The 23,889-nt window shown below is 43.5% G+C and overlaps 1 protein-coding gene across 1 annotated transcript in view; it reads left to right on the top strand.

Moving 5' to 3' along the window:
- Positions 1 to 3,085: 3,085 nt before the first annotated feature.
- LOC126278347 (oxidative stress-induced growth inhibitor 1-like) overlaps positions 3,086 to 23,889 on the top strand; it is a 117,245-nt gene continuing 96,441 nt past the window's right edge. The window contains exon 1 of the mRNA XM_049978388.1: positions 3,086 to 3,233. The gene's annotated coding sequence lies outside the window, so the exon portion shown is untranslated. The remainder of the gene's footprint in view (positions 3,234 to 23,889) is intronic.

Here is a 23,889-nt window from a genome sequence, read left to right as displayed (position 1 = left end):
TTACTGTCTGTAACGCCAAAACACTCCCACACATCTCTAAAGGAGCCCTCACGCATTCAATAATACTGTCAAACCGTCAACGTATTGTCCGTCTGAAGCCCGTATTAACGTATTGTCGACAATAGAAATACTGACGAGCAGTACTGACGGTCCCGAAAATATTCTCAGTACTGACGATATGTACTGACCGTGTAAGGGTGAGCATTGACGGTGTGATAATATTCGTCATTCAGATGTCGACAGAGCTTCATGAATCAGCCGCACTGCGTTTGTGTGCACTGCTCGTGTTTGTGCATATCATACCGCAGATTCTATTTTTCAGGTACTTTTTTTTTAACACGAAACAGTTCTAAAACCCTAATGCAAGGGTAGTCATGGAATTTGTCACTTTAAGACGCTTACTGAAGGATTCACTACGGTATTGCTTGCTTTATTCATTTCTAAAAATAGTGCTTCCTTGTTGAATTGCCGGCCGATGTGACCGAGCGGTTCTAGGCGCAACAGTCCTGCCTCGGGCATGGATGTGTGTGATGTCCTTAGGTTAGGTAAGTTTAAGTAGTCCTAAGTTCTAAGGTGGACTGATAGGTAAGGAATGAGGAGGTTCTACGCAGAATCGGAGAAGAAAGGAATATGTGGAAAACACTGATAAGGAGAAGGGACAGGATGATAGGACATCTGCTAAGACATGAGTGAATGACTTCCATGGTACTAGAGGGAACTGTAGACGGCAAAAACTGTAGAGGAAGACAGAGATTGGAATACGTCAAGCAAATAATTGAGGACGTAGGTTGCAAATGCTACTGTGAGATGAAGAGGTTAGCACAGGAAAGGAATTCGTGGCGGGCCACATCAAACCAGTCAGTAGACTGATGACAAAAAAAAAAAATGTTCTAGGGGACTGATGACCTCAGATGTTAAGTCCCATAGTGCTCAGAGCCATTTGAACCTTGTTGAATTACACAGCAGCGTGGAAAAACTTCGAAAAGTAAGTCATTCATTAGCAGTGACTGGTAAGAGGTCTGCGAAATGCATGCCAGTCTTGCAAAATTCTCATAAAACGTAAAAAAAAAGTTTTGCGTTAAACACTTGCACATATCCTTGCAGGGCGGATATAATTACGTCACAAGTCGTCCCTTTGCAGCCCGTCTCAGACCAGTTTCCTCCTTTTTGTTGTTTTTCATTGTTTCTCGGCAATTGTAGCTGATAAAATTGCGGCACACATTTCTTTTGGGTGTTCCATGTCATTCTTAGCCTTCTCAAAACCTCGTTGCCAACTGGCGTCTGACAATACTGGTAGATTTATCGATGGTATGACGATGGCTTGAGTTTATTGAAGGTTTGACAGTCTAGCACGCCGTGGTAGCTACGTGCCTAAGTTAGCGGTCGTCAACTGGAGACGTTCGCTGCGAGCGACATCGTAACTGTCTCTCACGATAGGACTTGAACGTTCCAATGACACTGCTGTGATGTACGCCATTTTGGCGAGTAACTTCCCGGCAGCTCTCTTTGCCGTAAAGTGACAATGCGTACAGAGCCTAGGTTTGAAGTAAAGCAACTAGCGGAAGGTATTGTAGAAGTTTTGTGACAAGGTTTCTATATGTTTTCGAGGGTGCTGAACCCAAATTTTCTAAGTCTCACCAAAATTTCGGCCCCAAATGAGTCAAAAAATTGAGAAAACTACGAAAAATGGGACTTTTTTGGTCTTTCGCTTATAACTCGGAAATGGTTAAATTTTCGGCAAAGCTGAGTATTTATAAAAATAAAGGGTATGGAATTTTCCACAAAATAGGCCTCAATGACTTTTTGTCAGCGCTTGTTGAAGTTAGATTTCGAATCTGAAACGCAGAACCTTTATTTTCATACTCAGTTTTGCTGAAAATTGTGTCGTTTCTGAGATACAAGTGAAAAATCAAAAAAAAAAAAAGGAAACGTTGTTTTTTCCATTTATGATCAACTCCCAGACCGAAGTTCTGATGGGACTTTGAGAATTCGGATTCAGTACTCTTGAAAACGTATAGAAAGCTTGTCAAAAATGCTTGTACAAAACTTACCACTATCTTTGACTGCACTATTAAGCGACGACAGGCTGAACGATGAACACAATCCACATTTTCCCATTCACGATTGGAGGGACAGCACACTGTACTGAACTGATTCATAATACAGATTTATTTTCAGCTCCCTTTGACTGGTGGCTGAAAGTGGCGATTTTCTATGCTCAAACTATCACATACTGTACTTTGCAAGTCGAGAGGCTGATGCGAAACTTGTTTTGATTAGTTCACTTTGAATCTTTGAGTCGGTATATGAAACTGGTATGGGTAACGCAATTGACAGCGCATTACACGCAAAACTCGGGTATCTTGGTTCGAGTCTCAGTCAGATACACACTTTTACCGCGATACAAATTTTCATCACAAAGTAAACTGCACAAAAGAGTGGAAAAATTTCATGTCACTGACAGCATTTAATTCAACATCAGAACATAGTGCCCCGTCTAAACACACAGCAATGGCTCTGTTGGAGAGGGATGGGGAAAGACATCGTTCATATTCCGTTCGAAGAAACAGTCAGTCGTGGAAAATCACAGAAAACGCAGACTGGTAGGGCAGGATTTGGACTAGAGTCTCCACCCCCGAATATGAGGCCAGAGGCCTAGCGAGTGCGGCAAGTAGAGTACAGACCGCGGTGATTTTGTGCAACACCTACGGGCAGGGAGTACGGGAAATGCACACTTCCTCAAACGCTGTCACGTGCCGACAAGTCTCTGCCTACGAATAAGAAGAATAAGTGACGTCATGTTCTTATTTCTGTCAGACTTGATGAGGCGCCAGTGCTGGTTCCGAGGATAGAGAGGGGGGGGGGGGGGGAATGCCATGTCTGCAACCTTGAACCTCGCCTCTGGTGTGCGGCGCCGAAGAAGATCGTCCTCAACCGCGGAGATCCCTACTGCCAACCCGAACCTGTCGCAACTTGTGCAAAAGCTCCGTCTGGCTACGCCTTCGGCGCGAGGACTCGGCTACTCTCGGTTCCCGTCGGCAGAGTTCGGGGTCGCCGCCGGCTCTGCGCCGGGTCTGCCTCGTGGTCTCGCTCCTCATTCAGTCTCCGACTGTCGCCGCGTGCGGACGAGGAGTGACGCAACTTCCCGACGTAGCCGGCGGCGTACGTCTGCGACAGCTAACAGAATTTGCAAGAACTGGAGTTTCCACCTGTCTCACACGTAGCACAAACAGGTATGAGACCGAGCACCGTATTAGTGAACTGAAGCTGAATATGCTCGTAACTGGGCATTTTTTGCCGGTCGTTGCGCAATTGCTGCCGGCGGCAAGAACATATGCAGTTCAAAATGCACGTCATTTATTACTATATGCAAGACTTCATTTTCTCTCCTGCAGTCGACAATACTTGCGCCAGTGACAGATTTTCCTCGCTGTTGACACTCATTGCTATATTGCAGCATTTGTAAACAAACCTCAAAGAAATGCTGGTGATTCGATCCTGATGTTCTTATGAGTGCTCCTATTTTCCTCACAATAGATATTGAACCTTAAGATTTTAGCGTACTGATTCGCCGTAATTATGTAAAATCAGTGAAACTGTATTCTCCAGTCTCTCTAAAGTGTCACTCGTTAGGTTTTGACTGCTCTGTTTGGTCTGGTCTGTTTATCCTTTTACCAAGAGAAAAGTAAACAACTGGAATTTAGTGTGGCATTTATCCGTAACCTGATGGCGTAATAAATAGCGCGCGTGTGTGTGTGTGTGTGTGTGTGTGTGTGTGTGTGTGTGTGTGTGTGTGTGAGAGAGAGAGAGAGAGAGAGAGAGTGAGAGAGTGAGTGATTGCACCTTTTACGGCAAAGATAAGCAATTTTCTGTTTCTAAACCATTATGGACGGGACGCTAAAGAAATTAAATTTTAGTCTTGCAGTGGTTTCAACGAAATCCTTGGTTCTTCTTAAAATGAAGAAGGCAAAGCGAGAGTAATCGGATAATATTCGGCGCTAGTGATTGTTTATTTACTTTTAACTACAGGAGCCGGGCTTAGTGCCGTCTCAACAGACAACCACATGTTTCGTTTGCAAGAGGGAAATAGTTCGTCCAGTGTTTCGCTCAATGCGTTTGTCATGAAATTAAACTGTTTCTCGGTTTCAGTGCTATTCTGATGTGGATAATACTTTCCACGATCCAGTTTTCGGTACTAACACATCATAGTAATACTATTCGTGGACAGCGTGTAGCTCACTGAATTGTAGCCACGTGAAGATAGATTGCCCTCTCGGACTCAGTTGTGGCAAAATATATATCTTTTCACTCAATTTCACAGTGTCAGCTGTCGTCTGCAACTGCATAGGAGCGCGGGACGAGAGTCAACCTGTTTGTATTCTCCTCGCAGCACAGTCTTCCTTATGTAGATGCCAAGAGGCTTGCAGAAAAAGGCGTGTTCGCCACACGACGCCTTCATCTAGGGAAGGGAGCGGTTTGTGTCTGCCAGGTCGTTGCCGTTGGTTACGTACTGCGGCATTTCCATAGCAGCGCTATCCTGAATATTTCATTCTGTCCATTTGAATGAACGCTCCCGATATTGTCAGAAACGTTTTACACAAGCAGAGCGGACAAATTGCCATAACGCCGTTAGGTGTCACCGCTATAATGGACAAGGTCCCTATCGACCAGAGCGCTGACTAAGCGTTTCTGGTTGTGACGTCGTCAGCCAGCTACCTGTTTCACGCCGGCTCGGCCGCGGGAAACTGTATACTTTCGCGATAGCGCCTTCTGCAGCGGGTGAAATCCGGCGACCCCGGAACGCTGAACGTCTAGCATTGTTGGTGCCTTCTCTTATGTAACTTGACGCAGTTTTTTCGTTTGTATATTAATCCATTTAGTTTGCTACTAATGCACTTTTTAGGAAAATAGCGATCGTTTTTCTAGCAAAATTCCAGAAACTGGAAGGACGCTCTCCTTTTTCTGCTTTTTCCGCCGGCACGAGACAAGATGTACAATGGAATTAGTATAACATGTGGACCAATCTTGGATCAGTTCATGAGCCTCAAACAGAGACTTCCCAAGCTTTGCACAAAAAGAAGCCATTAACACGAGAACTTGTTTGAACATCATAGTGCTAAATGTTAAACACGGCAGGTGCCTGCCTCTTAGCAACCGGTTCGTTCAGCCATTTATAGCTACACATAAAATTTAACGAGAACTGTAAATAGTGACTAGAGTCTTATCCGCGTGCGCGGGGGTCACAAGTCGAAGTAAAATGATTGTAAAATAGCTTAAACTTAGACCAGGTAATTAAATCCGTGGATTTTTAATCTCGATAAACCGCGCTGACACCGCACCACGGAAACCTGTTGCGCAAAATGCATCGTGGAGAATGCTTCGACAAACAGCTGTGTGGTTCCCCCTGCCATTATGCTGCTAATATAAGACGTAGAATTGTAATTGCCTACGATGGTTGGGGGCATCCATTTAGACTACCACTCAGAACTCCACTGTGTGTTTCTCAGCTGCTCTTTTAGTTAAGTGTATGTTACGTAAGTTAAACGCGCTATCTTTAGTGAGAATTTTGGCCACACAAATAGATAATTATCAGCCAGAGAGGTCGGGGCGGCATTTTTACCCATTACCCAACGAGAAAGGCAAGGGAAAGAAAAGATTGTCTGACGATATTTGGAAGCAGTAATCGTAGATATCTGAGAAGGACGTTGTGAACGTCCACTTCATTGCGTCTAACAATTATTCAGCTGTGCATGTCTATTACGAATCAACTACGCCATACGTCATGTAGGTATTTGCAGACATCGTCACCACATTTCGCTGTATTGCATAGATGATCACATCAGTCAGTCATTCTTATACAATATCTACCCAAACTATATCATATTCCCGAAGAGAACATCGAAACATTAAATAATAAAGCTGAAGAATCAGCCAATAGCATTATTACAAAAAGTTGAATCTTTTTTCTTGAGTGTTTGATGGTGAACGCCCCAAAGAATTGTTAAAATATTAGAAGAATCGGGACACTAAAATTGCCAAGCAAAAGTTTCCAGTAGCCTCCTGAAGGAAAATGTATGAGTAGACATATTAACTTACATGGTTCAGAGTAATACAGGCCTTTAATTCTTCTGTGCTATTGACGTCGGAACCAGAACGTTACTATAGATATCAATAGACCATGAACGCCATATGGCGGTTTGCGATTCTGGGCGAGTTATAGTTCTGTCAGTGGACAGTAGGATATTTTTTGCTTCGTTCAGGTTTTCTTTGGCACACTCTCTCAACCTTCCGCTTATTCTACCACTTTACGCATAGCTTCGTAAGAGGTAACTTTTGTTTAGGCATCATAGTTTCTCTGTTAGCGGCCTCAGAAGATCGGCAGTTGGTGCTTTTCCCTCACTTTTAGTTGCTACAGAAATGTGCATGTGTTAATTACAAATTTCCATTAACATGTATTTGCAGAAATCCAAAGAACCTAGCCCCATTGTTGAGAACGGCCTTTACTTTAGTTTCCTTCTCAAAACACCCCCCCCCCCCCCCCAACACACACGCACACGCACACACACCCACACCTTCTTCTTCTAACAGGTAAAGTGATTCTTTTACCACAAGAACACTATACGTTTCAAAGTGACGTCGTTGTTGGTAGTGTACCATCCAAAACTTTGTTGCGGATATTCTGCTGACTCCACACGTCTTTTCATTGAAGCACTTGTGACGGTATCTCTGAAAGCTGGGAATCAAAGTTGTGGTACCTTCCGGCGTCTTTTGGTCTCACTTTCTTGTCTGATAATTTGCTGTTTTGCTTTGTCTGATCAGGTGAGCATCTTTTTAGGCTAGAATTAGTCTTCTTAGCAGTTATGTGAATCTGTAGTATTTTTGAGTTTTTCGCGATTCTCTTAACTACCTCACGACTCACTCCCAGGATGGTTTCTTCATTGTCGTTGTAACTAATCTCCTTCCGCAGCTGAGTCCAAAGGTTTAGTGCTCCGTGTCTGATTAGCGTGCAGTCAATTTAGCTGGCGGGTTATTAACTTCAGATATTCATTATTCTATATTATTGCGAGGCTGTAAACGATGCCGTAAAATACATCTACATCAATACTTCGCAGTTCACACTGGCACACCGGGTAGAGGATTCTTCGAACCGCCTCCAGACTATTTCTCTACCGTTCCACACTCAAACAGCGCGTGGGGAAAAATAAACAAATATTCCTGTACGAGCTCTGGGTTATCTTATATTATTATGATCGTATCTCGCTTTGTAGGTTGGCGACAATAAAATATTTTCACGTTCAGCTGAGAAAGTTGGTGATTGATGTTTACTGAAAAGATTTCAAGGCAACGAAAAACGCTTTTGTTTTAATGATTGCTATCCGAACTCGCTTATCGCAACAGTGATACTCCATTCCTCGAGAATACAGAACTAGCTGCCCTTCATTGTGCTTTTTCTATGTCCTCCGTCAGTCTTGTTTCGTAATGATTCCAACAGCAGTTGTCTTGCAGAGGACGAACAAGTATAATTAAGCAGTCTCTTTAATAGACTTGTTGCATGTCCTGGAATTTTGGAGAGCGAAGTTGATTATGTGCGAGTGGCTGAACTTTGATAATTGACACACGATCACGTAAACAATACTGCTCTGTGTACCTATGCAGTTTCGCAAAATAATTGTCTGAAAATAAAAAATAAAACTTTTCAATCGAGGGAAGACTTGAACCAATGACCTCTCGTTCCGCAGCTGCTCACGCTAACCACGGCGCTCCTGAGGTCACACTATCCTTAATGTTGCCAATCTTGCGCATGGGCTACTTAGTTTGTATATTTTGCTTATTTTTTTCATAGCTCCACACAACTTCTTCCCGTTTTCTGGACTGATCTGTGTGCAGTTTTTCAAGGCCTATCCACTGTGCCAACTTATAACTAAATCTGAGGGGGGTGCGATGGGGAGGTTCCCTTGTAAGAATGAGCCTGTTGCATCAGTATACTCTGAAAAGAACCTTATTGTAATGCTATATGGACCGGAAGACTTGCATTTATTATGTGCTTTAAGCTGCTTCGCTACTCCGTGGACTCTTTGACCGCCAGTGCGAATTCGACTGAAGCCTGCCAGTATATACTACAGTAGTTGCCATCCGGTTGTGAACGCGCGCCCTTTGCCACTGTGCGAAATGGATCGCGGTAAGGGCAGGGCGACGCTTATCTGACCCCCAGCGTTTCGGCTGACGATAGCGTGCTGCCAGAGCCATGCGCCTGCACCGTATCGGAGCGACCGTGGGAGCTGCAGACGTGCCCGACAAGTCCTGACACGATCAGATTGGGAGCCGAGGTCGCGTGCCCTTTCCTCGAAACTCGGAACCACCAAGGAAAGCGGCGCAACGGTGAGTCGAGGTGCTACCGGAAGGTAGGTCAGATTTTGTTCCGGCCACGAAACTGGGCGTCTGTAAATACCGAAAGTGCAAAGCTTCCTTGGTTTACAGAATAGGCACGTAGTTTGACGGTGTTGAAAGACGCATCTTATCTATTACGTCATGCCTACCTGTGCAAGGTATGTGGAGTCAAGACAACGCGTCGATTTAAGAGCCTTTTGTCAGACAGCTGAAAACTGACTCGAGGTGTTATTTATGCCTTAGCACATGTCTCGTAAGCTATTTGATGAACACATCACACCATACTTCACTTTTTCCGTCTCGTAAAACGTGTGTCGGCCTGGTCTTCTTTTGCTTTGATGTTGACTCTGAAACGTCCTCTTAGAAAAGTTATAAATGGCTGTGCTTAAACTGACACACAATATTTTTTTTGCGCAACGCAATCTGACGTTCAAAAATCTCTACAAAAGAATTGCCCTGACTACCAATAACCTATACCTTTCATGAATCACTTACCTCACAAAAATCTTCGTTACTCGAACTACTCCAATACAGCGAGCGCCAATACTGCCAGATGAAAAAGATTCTAAATACTGAAGGCACTAACTACTGATGGCATAGTCAGCAAATGAAAGATTTTGATAGAGAACAAACAATGTATTTACCTTAATAGTGCTCAAAAGTCACCACTGCTCACCTCCAACTGCGCAACGCTACGCACTGTTCGCGTCCAGCTGCCCAACACTGCAATAGCGACTATTCCAACAATGCCACCCAGCCACAGACCGCACACAGCACAGCCAGTGATTTTCATACAGAGCGCTACGTGGCGTTATCACTATAAAAACCTAAACAGCCTACTTACAACTCCTACATGTGCCAGACAGAATGGGAAAAAGTTCAGAAAAATTGCCCTTAATCTGGAGAAGTAGTTGCACGTAGTATCTGCGAATGCGGACATGGAAGAGCTGAATTCATTATACTCAATCCTTCATTAGCATAATACAAGGATCATTTCAAAAGTTCTGCACGCTGTAAGACAGTATCGAAGAAAATAATGAAATTTGCAAAATCCGTTTACAGACCTTCAGTATAATCTCCCGTCTTGTTTGACGGCTTCCCAACATTTTGGCGACTTCAGTACTCCGCAGAGGGCACGTTCATTGGTGAGCTGTCTGATTATTCGCGTCAACCAACTGAAAGTTTCATAAATTGTACCAAAACTTTTTCCAACGCAGTCGTTCCTTCAATTTTGGCCTGGTAGGCTCATACCAGGACTGTATGGTGGGTGAGGAAGTATTTACCATCAATATTTGTCTGGCATTTCTCTCACTGGTAGGGCAATATGCGGTCTTGCATTATCGTGCAAAAATGACACCAGTTTGCAAACATGTCAGGCAGCCTTTGACGAATTTTCTGGCCCAAAACATTTTGCAGAAACAGCTTGTAGTACGCGTTGTTACAAAGTCCCCCCTTTTTTTTATCTCAGTTTTGTTCGCTTTCGTTCGTTGCATCTGCTCGGGGCGGACGTCTTAAGACACCAGTTTATGTTCGTCGTTGATCGATTAACTCAGTTGTTTTTTTGTTTCTTTTTTTTTTTGTTACAGAGGGCAGCTAACCCTCTCACCGAACACGCTGAGCTACCGTGCCGGCAAAATGATGATGATTAGGACAACACAACGCCCAGTCCCTTCGCGGAGAAAATCTCCGACCCAGCTGGGAATTGAACCCGGGCCCTTAGGATTGATATTCTGTCAGACTAACCACTCAGCTACCGGGAGCGGACGGGGACGCTGGAGCACTCAGTTTGTCGCTACGACTGCATTCTGTCATACGCAAAGATGATCATCAGTTTCGCATTTTATTGTTGGCGGCGGAATTTTTTCGGGCGTAGAGAGACAGAATTCTTCCATTGTGATGACTGAGACTTCAGTTCTGGCTCCAAATCTCATATCCAGGTTTCGTCAAGTGCAACAATGCATTTCCGAAACTGTTCTCCTTCTGTCCGATAAGATTGAAGCAATTCTTCTACTTTTTTGCGACCTGCTTTCTGGTCTTCACTCAGATCATGCAGAACCCATATGGAATTTCCGTTGAGTTCTTTCCCCTTAGGGATTAGATTTTGGTGTAGGAACGCTGGCCACTGGGTGTAATCCGACCTGATTTGGTTTTAATTTCCACTTTAAAACTGAATTAAGACGAAGCCACACGAATAAGCTACCGTAACGCCTGAAGTCTCGCTCTCAACTGACATTAATTTCAACCTCGTCACGCCACTGTAACAGTCTACAACTACATTTATACTCCGCAAGCCACCCAACGGTGTGTGGCGGAGGGCACTTTACGTGCCACTTTCATTACCTCACTTTCCTGTTCCATGGTTCGCGGGAAGAACGACTGCCGGAAGGCCTCCGTGCGTGCTCGAATCTCTCTAATTTTACATTCGTTATCACCTCTGAAGTTACAAGTAGGGGGCATCAATATATTCGAGACCTCATCCAGAAACGCACCCTCTCGAAACCTTGTACAACACTGACACCAACATTAACCATCCTCAGAACCACCACTAATAAGCACTGTCACTACTACCGTCCACTGTCACCATTTATATCACTACTACCTGAACAACTATTGTCACTATACGTACTGTTTACAACAGTAAACACAGCAGGTGAGTTCACTACGCTCGATTTAGTGTTTGACACTTCTAACCGTCTAGGACTGCATGGTGTACCGGTGAATTCGTGCAGATCCCAGTAAAGTGATTTTTTGTAATTGGCAGATAAAATTTTTTCCAATGCCTACTGTTTTAATGGCCACTAAGATCTTTTGGCACTGCTCCCAATGTACTGTCAGCCACTGGGACCACTTTCAATGCTTTTTTTTCAGTCACCGTAGTTCGCTTTTCAATTCCTCATATCTGGCAAGCTTTGCCAAGTTGTTTCTTATCGCTTCTGCTATCCCTTGAGATGGCAGTGTAAATTATCCACCCCTTTTTCCCTTCACAGTTGTTATATCTGGTGCATTGTGTTCCAGCATTCAGTGAGTTGAAGTTGGAAAGCCCACAGTAATTAGGTATGTACGTTTTTAGAGACTGCCTTGGGTCCCTGTTCAGTCACGAATTAGTTGTAATGAACAAGCCGATAAGCTTTAGAGCAGGGGTGATGACTCCATTTGTTGCACCAGAACCCGTCTTACCTATCGCTAAGGCGATGGTAAAACTACGTAAGTGGATTAGGACTAAAATCCAAAAACAAAAGCAAGGTAAGCTGATGATGCCGAAACCATGTTTTAAGAGAAGTTGTGCAGTTCTGAAACTTAACAGGAAGCAGGTTATTCTCGTAGTTCTAGTGACTCGCCATAGGAACTTCATGAAACACCTATACGCGATGGGTATAGGGAAAAAGCCCCGAAGTGCAGATTATGTAGTACAGGGGAAGAGGCGGGATGAAACTGCAACACATTTAATCTTCTAATTCGAAGACGAAAAAGATACAAAATACTTGGATGATTAACTCCTGAAGAAATTATGGCTGACAGATCCGGTAAAGGCACTCGTACTGTAAGGGTACTGGTTGGCGTTTCTAGAACGACGGGGATAGATTCCGTACAATAAATTCAGTTTCGGTGCACGCAACAGAGGGCTAGTGAAACGTCCCCTTTGAAAAATTGTACACAAATGTGCTTAAACTGACACAATATTTTTTAGCGCAACGCAATCTGACTTTCAAAAATCCCTACGAAAGAATGGCCCTGACTAACAATAACCTATACGTTTGACAAATCACTTACCTCACAAAAATCTTGGTTACTCGAACTACTGCAATACAGCGAGCGCCACTACTGCCAGCTAAATAAAAGATTCAAACTACGGAAGTCACTAACTACTGATAGGCACAGTTAGCAAATGAAAGATTTTAATAGAGAACAAACAATGCGCTGTTAACATCCAGCTGCCGCTGCCCAACATTACAATGGCAGACAACAATGCAAACTAGCCACAGACTGCACACAGCACAGCCAGTGATTTTTGTACAGAGCGTTACGTGGCGGCCGCGGTACCAATAAAAAAACCTAAACAGCCTACTTACACTAGGACCACCGAAGTTCTTCTCCCTGCTTAAGTCAAATCAAATTACATTAAATCCATCATGTATTATTCCGACCGTGCTTGTATATCACATGATAGCTGGTTCTGGAAAAGGGTGGAAACTGGTCGCCGACTGAGTAATAGCAATTGTTGCTGGATTTTGTGGTTTACAAAGTGGAGAGTGCAAGGACCTGCTGCTCGTACCTCTTGCTGGCAGTTAAATTCAACGAAAGTATCCGATCGTGGATATAGCACTTTCGTCGCCGTCATACTGCGCCGGAGACGAAGGCATAAGTGGTGATGTGGATGGTTGCTGGAAGCCAATGGTGCTGAACGTTGCAACCTTGCGGGCGACATCAGTTTGCAGATAACATAAGAAGCACACCGCGACGGAAGGACGTGAGCTTCCGTATTGTTGTTCGAGCCTCGCATCTGCGCGGCCTCCACCTGTTATCACTTATTTACAGCGTTTCACACCTAGCACGAACTTTCAGCTGCGTATCAGAAGAGCTCTAGACCTATAAACACAATACGCAGTGTAGCCATGAACTAGACACGTAGCTGGGCTGTAGAACAAAATCGAACACGGATTGTTACGATACTGACCTGCAGAGCGTGTTACTCATCAGTGCTGCAACAGTTTGCAAGTAGCAATTCTAAATCTGAGAAGTGTAATGCATGATTGAAGAAAATGTAGTGGATACAGTTTTATCGTACTTAGAATAAACTACTGCGGAAGGTTAAAAATTACAATTACGACAATCTTAACTCAGTTCAGGAACTCATCGATTTCGGAGTTCTAGAAAGGAATCTCTTAAACCTGTTTGTACGGAGAAACTCTAAACTTTTGAGGAAGCTAGAGAAACTCTTGCCAAACATTTTCTCAAAATATCCTGTTCCCAGTTTGTGCCACTATTATTTCACAAGAGCGAGGTAGTAAGGTAGTACAGTTAGCGGAAAATTCACTGGGATAACTGTTTAATAGTGTGACTGAGAGTTGGAAGCTGTTTCCCGTTCGATCAGAGATCGTTCAGACGCTGGGCTTGTACTGAGGAGGAGTAGGTGTTAGAATAAACAACCAGCCATACAGATTTATGTTTCACTTAAGTGGTGATACAAAAAACCTGACCAAGAATAACTGGGCTCGCTATGTTCGCGAAAAGCAAGTATTCTCCAAACTGTGCTGACTGGTCCTGCTGAACTGAGAGCATGTCTGATAATTCCCCTATCCTGACCGAGTGTTCTCGGGATCAGATTTCACGCCCTATTGGCAGGAGTAATGCTTAATCTCCGCCGACAAGATTAAAGGTATGAATGAAGCATGTGGGCAGCTTACAACACTCGCTAATTAGTCGCAATAGCACTAAAATTGGTAGCAAAGGGTGTTAGTTGTTCAGCATGTACATAGAATAAATCCAGCGGTCACTGATCGGTTAATTAGATAATACAAGAAATGAGAAACAAAGGCATTAATAAGACGAGTGGGCAGCTATCGTCGATACAGCGGCAGGAGCAGCAGCAGACTGGGTGACCTCGTGGCTCAGTGACCATTAGCTATTTTAGATAAGAGCTACAGCGACTGTCGAGCAATAGTAGGTTTTTCAACTGATTGCTCGTTGAAACCCGATAGCCTTCCCAAAGTTCACCGATCTTCGCTGTGGTGAACTACTTCAGATATTTTATGCGATCCAGAGACTGACTTTACTGTTCATGGAAGCACCTGTTGAAGTCCAGCTAAAAAGTAACGCCGACTGCTCTAGTGAGTCCTATTCAAAATCGTCGGACCCGAGAAAAATGGTCGACTGACTAGTCTCGGTGTTTCTTACCACCAACCTAAGTGGATCTTTCTGTAGCGACTCGAAAAACCACTCTACGTCTTGGAGGTTCATTCCAGTGCTTGAAGCCAACCTTTAATAACACAACGACTTTGTTTTGGGGAACTCGCATTGGCTAGATAAAAATCAGGGAAAAATACTGAAGTACCTCAGGAACATCATGTTGATATCTCTCGGTCGCACTCGAAACTGTAATAAAATTATTCAGATTATCGCACTCATTAAGATTTTTCGTAGATTTATAGCACCAGTGGATTCTCTTTCCTAGTTCTGCATAACCCTGATATCGTGGTCGTTCAAATCGACCATAAAGGCATGACTAAATGTTATTAGGTTCTGCTTCCCAGACTGCGCATCGGACGTGCCCTTTAAGACATGGCTTCCTCCTCCGGAGGGAAGATCCACTACTCTGAAGCTAGTGGCGTATCACTTTCAGCTCTGCATGTTGTGGCAGCGTGTGTCCTATATAATATTAGGGCAGCCATCGGTCGCGATGGAGATCTACACACCACGCTCGCAGATACTGATTCCATTGTTACAAGGATGGTGACATTTTGTGAACTGTCAGGCCTCATCCTGAATTTGGTGGGGAATGGAGGCAGGCTTTTAGACATTATAAATTTCTTTGCATGTGGGGACAGCCTTCGTCCCCACTCATGAGATTACCATGCTGACTTTTTGTCAGAGCACTGATGACCATGATGTCGAGCGCCCTCGCCTCAAAGAATCATCATTATTATCATCGTCATTATCATCATTACCGTCGTCATTATTATCATTATCTTTATTATTACTGTCATTACCCTCACCTGATATCGTAAGTTGTTGAAGATGTGACATCACATTCTGCCTCCTCCCGAGTAGTGGTCGAATGTCTCCACTGCGCAATCACGCTTCATTATGTGGCAACATTGAGACACGTCTATATTGTTGGCCGTCAGCCATAATACAGGGTAGACTGTTTTGCCCTGATTACAAAAACGTACTTCTAAGTAACTACGCTAGACACGCTTATGCAGTTTATTGCAAGTTGTATCGGAACTCGTATAGCTTTTTATGGATTCACTTCCATGTGTGTCCCGTCTCTCTCCCGTAGAAAGTCAAGGCGTACTCAATTTCTCTCCATGTCTTCGCCAAAACCTCTTCCGACAACGCCTTTTATCATTTCACAGTCGTGAACGGTACATGTTATCCTTAACGTACCTCAGAAAAAAGTAAAGGACGAATGCCTTGTGAACATGGTGGTCATGATGATATACCGTCTCGACCAATCCATCTGTCCCGAAACGTTTCATCCCAGAACTGGCGAGCAAATAACGTCCGGTGTAGCAATGCCCTACGTTGTATGTTGTTGAAATACCATCAGAGAGAGAGAGAGAGAGAGAGAGAGAGAGAGAGAGAGAGAGAGAGAGAGAGAGAGAGAGAAAGAGAGAGAGATCGGATGCTTTCAGAACAAACCTAGAAGTATATCCATAAAAGCTTCACGAGTTAAGGCAGAATTTCCATAGCTCTATCTATCTTTGTTCGTCTGAAATATATCAGTGAAGAACTTTGTGTTCATTCTGCATTTTAGTAACTACTGAAGTCATGGATGTGGGTCACCCACAATCGTGCCATCGTCCGACCGCAATAACCGCACGCTGTGCCCGCTTTAGCAGTAGCTTGTATTCACAAACTGTCAGATATTTCTTTAAGTTTCGAGCAGTGCTGCGAGTAGCAATACAAACTCCGCAGGTCATGGGTGGTCCACAAATCGTACTTTGCGGCCCTCCGGTTCAATGTACGCTCACTCGTCACTGCCTGTTCTCTTGCAAAAGCAGACGTGGTTGCTAGTACAGCGTTCATTGACAGTGTGTTCTCGAAGGAGGTCGTGGCGCTGGCTACCTACCGGCGACCTTCGTACGCGAAGATTGGACGTTTCCTTCGCGTTTTTCCTTTTCCTCGGCACCGTTACAAGTTAATGAGGTCTCTTGCGACACGCAGACGCTTAATCGAGAGGCGCATGAATCTTTGATACGTGATCAGGAAAGCCGGCACTACCACTGTTGTTTATAATAAGGACCGAACCATCTGGCGCAGTGGTGAGACACTAAATTCGTGTTTGCTAGGACTGCGGTTCACATCCCCATCTGACCATCCAGATTTAAGCGTTCAGTCATTTTTCAAAAAATAGCTTGAATCAAATGGTGGGCTGCTTCCTTTCAAACTCGAGCGTGTGCTCCCTCTAATGATGTGGTCGATGGTACGGTTAATTGTAATTTTTCTTCCTTTCTTGTAAAACACTGTAGTATAATTTTCTCACCGAGCGAGGTGGCACAGTGGTTAGCACACTGGACTCGCATTCGGGAGGACGACGGTTCAATCCCGTCTCCGACCATCCTGATTTAGGTTTTCAGTGATTTCCCTAAATCGTTTCAGGCAAATGCCGGGATGGTTCCTTTGAAAGGACACGCCCGATATCCTTCCCAATCCTTCCCTAACCCGAGCTTGCGCTCCGTCTCTAATGACCTCGTTGTCGACGGGACGTTAAATGCTAACAACCACCTATAATTGTCTCGAACATCATATCCTGTGGGTTAATATTGCGGTGATGGCAGGCGTACACACTCAAGTGTACACTTAACTGCAGTCGTATTCGCTACTGAAAAATCGGCCACTTACAACTAAAGTAAACATTAACAATCACTCCATCTTAAATGTGTGTGGCCCTTCTAATCAGTTACGAGAAATAAAAGATTGCAAATAACGGTGCTGTAAACTTCAAGTACACCCCAAGTGTAAATACTAGCTCTCAAGTAAAAAGGAAGAAAATATAAAACTTTATTTTTGTATTCCCTCATTTCTCAGTTATTTAAAATGGGACTAGTATAACTAGTAGAGTACACACCAGTACCATGGACGAGAGATTCTTGACTCCTACCAACACTGAAGAGCAACTGGCACCTTAGACGCTCGTGTGGCAACCTTTACAGCAACGAGGCTATCGGTGAATCGTATATATTTGGCTTTGATTGGTCAATGTGGAGCGTGGAGCTGTCAAAAGTGGGTTAACAACTGGTGGATTGTATTGACATGGCGATTAGCGACAGAAGAATTTTGACAGCAAATAAATCTCATGCCTGAAGGGTTTTGGCGAAGTGGGATAGTGTCTTCACTGCTGACTGACTTCCGTTTTCAGGAAGCTGGTACCCATTATGATACTCTGTTCTTAATCCTCAGGAACCTACACCGGCTTTCTGAAACTCCATTGTTCTACCATTCCCAGACGTATGTATATGTAAAGGGTGAGACAGTCTCCTCCATGCCACTATCCACACCCTTTCTATTTGCGAAAGCTGTGCAGAAACAAAGATGCTAGTACTTCCCTCTGTGTGACATCTCTCTTACTTCCATCATCCTTATGTTTACTAAGTGCCATATTATCTTACTGCAATTGTCACAGCAGATCCCTGTAATCTGAAAAGCGGCACTGTAAATATGTTAGGGTCCGTTGAGAAGCTAATTACCGAATAATGTTCATACAAATCCTATAGATCAAGTTCCTAACTATGATTCGTCAGGAACACAGTCTATACCCCGAAGACTGCTGTGAAATAATAATAAATTTTCGCAATGGTCTATACTTAATGTTACGCGACAAGGAAACCGTTTCTAATCAGTTGCTTATAACATATAAAACGGATGAAAGATACTTACTATAAGGTTTTAACGTGTACTTTCTAAGACATTTTCGCAAACTATAGAACGTAAATACGGAAGTTGATTTAATTCCATGCAACTGACACCCCCTTACGCGCTATTTTATTATTTTCTTCGGTTTCTGCCAACAACGAAGAATCCAAGGCGTTCGATGTAACATCAAACGTTACATAATTTTCTCCCCCACATACAATGCCTGGAACTCAAATGTCCCACATACTTTCACCGAAATTAATTTCGCCACGGACGAACCACAGAGACTGGAAAAATGGTGGTGGAGGGGAGGGGGGGGGGGGGAGGAAGCAGGCTCATCCAGTGTACCGAAGAGCTGCAGTATTTCAAAGCGACGACCAGATATTATTCCAGCACAGCGCATCGCGCACCAAACGTAGCGAGTCAATGACGATTCGTCCTCAGAAAGCATTACCGTTGTAGTGGATACCAACTGGCAAGCACATTTAAACGTGATAAGAGCATCACAAAAATCGCATAGATTCTTTACTGTCCAGAGCACTTCAGATGCTGGTTAAAGTTGCAAATACTTCGCCTTAGAAGCTCTGAGTACAAGGAAAAGACATTTTTTTTTTCTTCGGAGAAAACGTCAGCATATCACTGAACAGAAGACGAGAATTGAGATAATAAATTGACATAAGCTGACGTAACTCCCATCACCTGTAAAACTGCGATTGCGCAAGGACACCCCTGAAAACAAAACAAAAAAACAAAAACAAAGTGTTCAGTAATCCGAAGTTCAGTAGAATCAAGATGTTATTCATAAAAGCGAATTACGGAACATCTCATGGTTAGGCATGGCAACGTGACAGCGATTGCTGCACCTGTTGGGGAGGTTACGTAACATCTGGAAGTCGCCGGAGCATTTCTTGGCCTCTGGCATCGTATTTCAAAGATAGTAGTTAGTTTCCCGGTTGAATTACGTACCTGTTTCTTATGCCGCCCCCCCCCCCCCCACTCTCTTTCTTTCTTTGTAAAGTGCATATATATGTTATTGGCTGTCTGCAATATCCAAAATCGCACTCTACTTGTCGCGAAATTGGGGGACAAAAGTTGCAAAATGAGATCTCTGCTGGAAACTCGACCCTGAACTCGAGATATATTAAAATACGCTGTTTTCTCGAGAATTGGCATTTTGAGACTGTGGCTGTACGTAAAAAAAAAATTTTTTTAATTTACGCGTTGTGACAACGTATATATTAAAATATCCTCCAAGTCACATCCACCTAGTTCGCAGAAAACGAATAATCTTCAGGATGTCAAATTAAACACCTTTCAGCCGTCTAGTTATTTTATTTGGTGAGCAGTTTCAGCGTTTTACTACGCCATCTTCAGGCCCTTGACCGATGTGTAGGAATATTCTACTTCGGTTGTGATCAAAACAGGGGTCAGCAATACTGGTATTAGTAGATTTTTGCTGTAGAGATCATTTGAACCATCATTTGCAAACTGTTATCTAAGCATTGTTAGATAAAGATGGCGTAGTAAAACGCTGAAACTGGTTGCCAAATAAAGTAACTAGACGGCTGAGAGCTGTTTGATTTGACCTTCTGTACCGAGCAGCTGAGTCCCGCAGCCATATTTAAAAAGATGGACTTACAGAGACTTAATTATCTTCAGTCCAGATGAAAACAAAACTGCAGAATAAGAAAACTTTTACTAAAAGTCCGAAAAAATATTTTGGTCTGCATGTTAAGTACTAATATTACTACCCTACAATAGAATAACGATGCCGTAGGTGAAACCGATTATCTTTTTAGCTCTTGTCCAGGTTTATCAACTGGTTGTTGTAAAAACAGCTTTTTCAAGTGGAGAGCAAGTGTCTTGTCAGTGACAGTTCTCTCCTACCAGCTTATAAACAAAATCAGAGATGCGATTAGACTTATTGGCGGAATCGATAGCTTCAAAGAAACGAGAATGTTGTAGGGAACCAACAAACATACGATAACATAATTTTTTTTTAGAAATACAGACAGCCTGACGAGTAGGAGCAGCGTACGACTTAGCCGTGTAGCCAGCTCGTTACCCAGATGTCCCTGAGTCCATAATGTGGATTTCCTGTCATCAGCCGCGTCTCTACAGAGATTAGTTTTATGTGAATGGAAACAAAGCTACATCCCCTACTGAAAGTAGTTATTCGGATTCACAGCGAAATTCTATGTGATTATGACAATGCGAATATCTTATGCACAGTCCAGTATTGTTTGGTACATCTTCCATTGCCCGTTTTTTGTAATACGTATCGTTGCCCGAATTCTGCTGGAAGTCAGCTGGAGACAACCGGAGACGAAAGCATATCCGAAACTGATAACTTTTACGAGAACGACTGATAACTTCTCCTTCTGGTCTCTAATGAATCCTGCACGAGATGAATCGCAAGGAGATACGCGGGTGTGGCAGTCACAGTCGAATACTTGGCGTCAATTCTCGATCGCTCACAAAACACGTTGTAATCAGCAGCACCGTAAGTGTGCGTGTTCGGAACTACAGACTGGTTCACGTCGACTGATTACATGACGCACGCGGGATATTCACGGCGCGAATTCGCGCATGTGCACTATACAGCAAGAACGCGGAAATAGGAGCTTGAGGTTGCTATTAAACAAGTAATTGCAGTTACTGTACGTAGCTAACGTAGAATTATGTTATTACCGTTCTGAATTACGGGCTCAACTGTCCGTTTTATATTAAGACACTTGTTTCCACAAGAATATTTTATCAAAATTTACTTTTATACAGCTTTGTGGACATGGAGAACGGAGTTGTTTCTGGAGTTATTGCCTGGCACTGTCTCTAACACTTCAGATTAGACCAGAACGACGACCATGACAACTGAGGCGTTGTTGGGTTCGATCCTAGCTGGGTAGAGCGGAAGATGGTAGGGTGATATATTCGCTAGTAATGGAGCAATGAGGCCAGGAGATCCGAAGGAATTTCGGAACGTAGTGAGTGTCCGTGGATTGTTTTGACAATTTTCTATAACCGCTACTGGAAGAAATTCGCTAAGTGACACAGTAATGCAGGAAGCAGTTTCACCCAGACGGAAGTAAGAACTAAACCATTCGTTTATTGCTTTTGTGAGCGGGCTGTCTCGCCGACCAGTCAGTTTCTCCTTTGTAGTACGCTGAAATAACACAGAATTAAAACAAACGTGAACTTTCGTCAGTTATGGCTCTACGAATCAATTTGAAAATCAAGCATGTGACGGTGTAAAAGTATTTACTCTGGAACAAAATTTGCTGACGTATCTTTTTATGACACACCTTTCCGCGTTATACAACTATACTAGAAAGCTTAATGCTTGTTTGGTCCACTCCATTTCTATATAGGAAGCAATCAGTACAAATAACGCATCAGTACAAATAAGTGCAAATAACAGCTTGCATAAAAGTAAGTCTACCTGTGAAATACATTTCTTTCGTGTAATGCATTTATGCAAATTTGTTCACTGAAAACGCGCAAAAATCGCCAATACGAAAAAACCGGAAGTTACCTGCTGGCCCCAGATGTGAACTAGAACAGATCACCATACACGTTAAGTAGAAAGCGTACTCTGATGAGTATCTCCTGCATTTGCACGCGTTGTCACCGCCTATTAGCGGTACGCATGCGCGAATTCGCGAGAGTTTCCAACTGACGTCTATTTCCGAGCGCGGATAATGCGCCTGCTAATTCTCTTAGTGCCACCCATTCTACCAACAGATAGCAGTCGCGCTGGACCGGTGCCGTGCGCGACGGATCGTCGTCTAATACACGGTTTAGACGGGAGTTCCCGTGCATCGGTCTACCGCAAGGAAAAACGAAGGGACCTGCAGTGCAGACACTTTCAGCTGAGCGGCCCTTCACCATAAAGAAATGAAACGTGCCTAATGCCGTTATAAGACCTGATATTTTATGATTACACTATCACCGAGCACTCAGGGCAAACACCACAACCGTCAGATGCCTGTGGTATGTCTATTTGGAGCGATTTAATGCCGAACTGCCTCATCAACTAGATCTTGTGGAGGCATCTGCCAGACGGCCTGTTTTCATTCTGTATTGTACAAGTTTTTCTCCTATCGGTCGGTTTAACTCTTGCACCCTGCGTGCTTTAGCACCTGTTTTCTCTATCGTAGTCTTCCTCTACAACTTTTATCACCTCCCCCTCCTGCCAATATTGCCCGCCATTACCAAATTTACTAGTCCATGACGTCTTAGCATGTGTTGTCAGCCTGTCCCTTCTTGTAGTTCAGTTGTGCCATAAAGCACTGATCTCGAGTTCTGTCCAGCACCTCTTCTTTAGTTACTCAATCTACGATTCTAATCTTCAGCGGTCTTTTGTAGTACTACATTTCAAAAGGTTCAGTTCTCTGAACTATCTGTCGTCCAGTGTTAGACTTCACACAAATACTTCCAAAAAGAGAATTTAATGTCAAAAACACTTATGAAAGTGCTCCTCCAAAGACTATGACTGGGACAATGCCCATTAACACAAGATTTCGCTTTCAGCAGGAAAATTCGCCACTTTATGAAGTTTGCACTATTCCACTCTCGGTTAGCACGTTTTAGCTAGGTGTGTTCCATGTACTGACATATGGGCAACGCTCAGTTTCGCTGGAGATCAGCCCACCGTCCTCGACGCCACCAACAGCAGTGCAACACCGGTTTTTAAATTCTGTGAAATGTTGGGTCTCTTCCGAAAAGTATTGGGGAGGGGAGATCACCGGACTCCGAATGGATAGCTCACCCAGACACCATAGCATTTTTGTTAATCGGTTTTGTGTCGTAGTTTTAGTGTAAAATGACTACGGTGTTTACTCGTATAACTGGCCACAGTATTTTAATAGATTATAACTTTTGGCGATAGAGACATAGATGTTAATTTCAAATGATATGTGGCACCATAAGAAAGATATTAAGAAAAAACCCAAGATGAGACCCGGCTCAAGTTATATAACGTAATGGCTGTTCAAATGTGTGTGAAATCTTATGGGACTTAATTGGTAAGGTCATCAGTCCCTAAGCTTACACACTGCTTAACCTAAATTATCCTAAGCACAAATACACACACCCATGCCCGAGGGAGGACTCGAAACTCCGCCAGGACCAGCCGCACAGTCCATGACTGCAGCGCCTGAGAGCGCTCGGCTAATCCCGCGTGGCGTAATGGCTGTACGTATATTGCTTTATCGAGGAGGGAGGGAGGAAGGGAGCAGGAGGACGAGGAGGAGGCCACACACGAACAGTGGAAATGAAATTTCTAAGATCTGTAAAAGGATGTAAAAGACATTATAACTGCAAATATGACCTAAACGATAAAATACATTGATTGAAAAAAATCACAACACTAAAAAACAAAATGACATTTTCAGAATACATTTGTCTAGGAAACACATTGAAGTGATTAACATCGCAAGATCATAGGTTAATGTAAGCGAGAGATAAGCTATTGCAAATGTGAAATGCTGGATATATTAATAACCAGTGTAACCCCCTGACTGTTGATGCAAGCATGCAAATGTGTACGCATTGTGTTGTACAGGTGCCGGATGTCAATTTGTGTAATGGAGTTACATGCCTTTTGCACTTGGTCAATACAGGAATGGTCAATGCTGTTTACGGATGACGCTGTAGATGACGTCCGATGATGTTTCATAGTTGCTTGACTGGAGACATATCTGGTGATCGAGCCGGCCTAAACAACACATGGACACTTTGTAGAGCACGTTGGGTTAGAATAGCGGTTTGTTGGCGTGCATTATCACGTTGGAAAACACCTCGTGGAACGAACGGCAGCACAAGAGGTCGAATCACCATACTGTCGTACTGATTTACAGTCAGGCTTCTTGGGATAACCAAGAGAGTGATCTGTCAGACCGTAACTCAGGTGTAGGTCCACTCTGC

Source organism: Schistocerca gregaria, chromosome 6, assembly GCF_023897955.1.
Source record: "Schistocerca gregaria isolate iqSchGreg1 chromosome 6, iqSchGreg1.2, whole genome shotgun sequence".
Lineage (NCBI taxonomy): Eukaryota > Metazoa > Arthropoda > Insecta > Orthoptera > Acrididae > Schistocerca > Schistocerca gregaria.
Note: the sequence above shows the minus strand (reverse complement) of the source record. Positions and strands in the feature narration are given on the sequence as shown.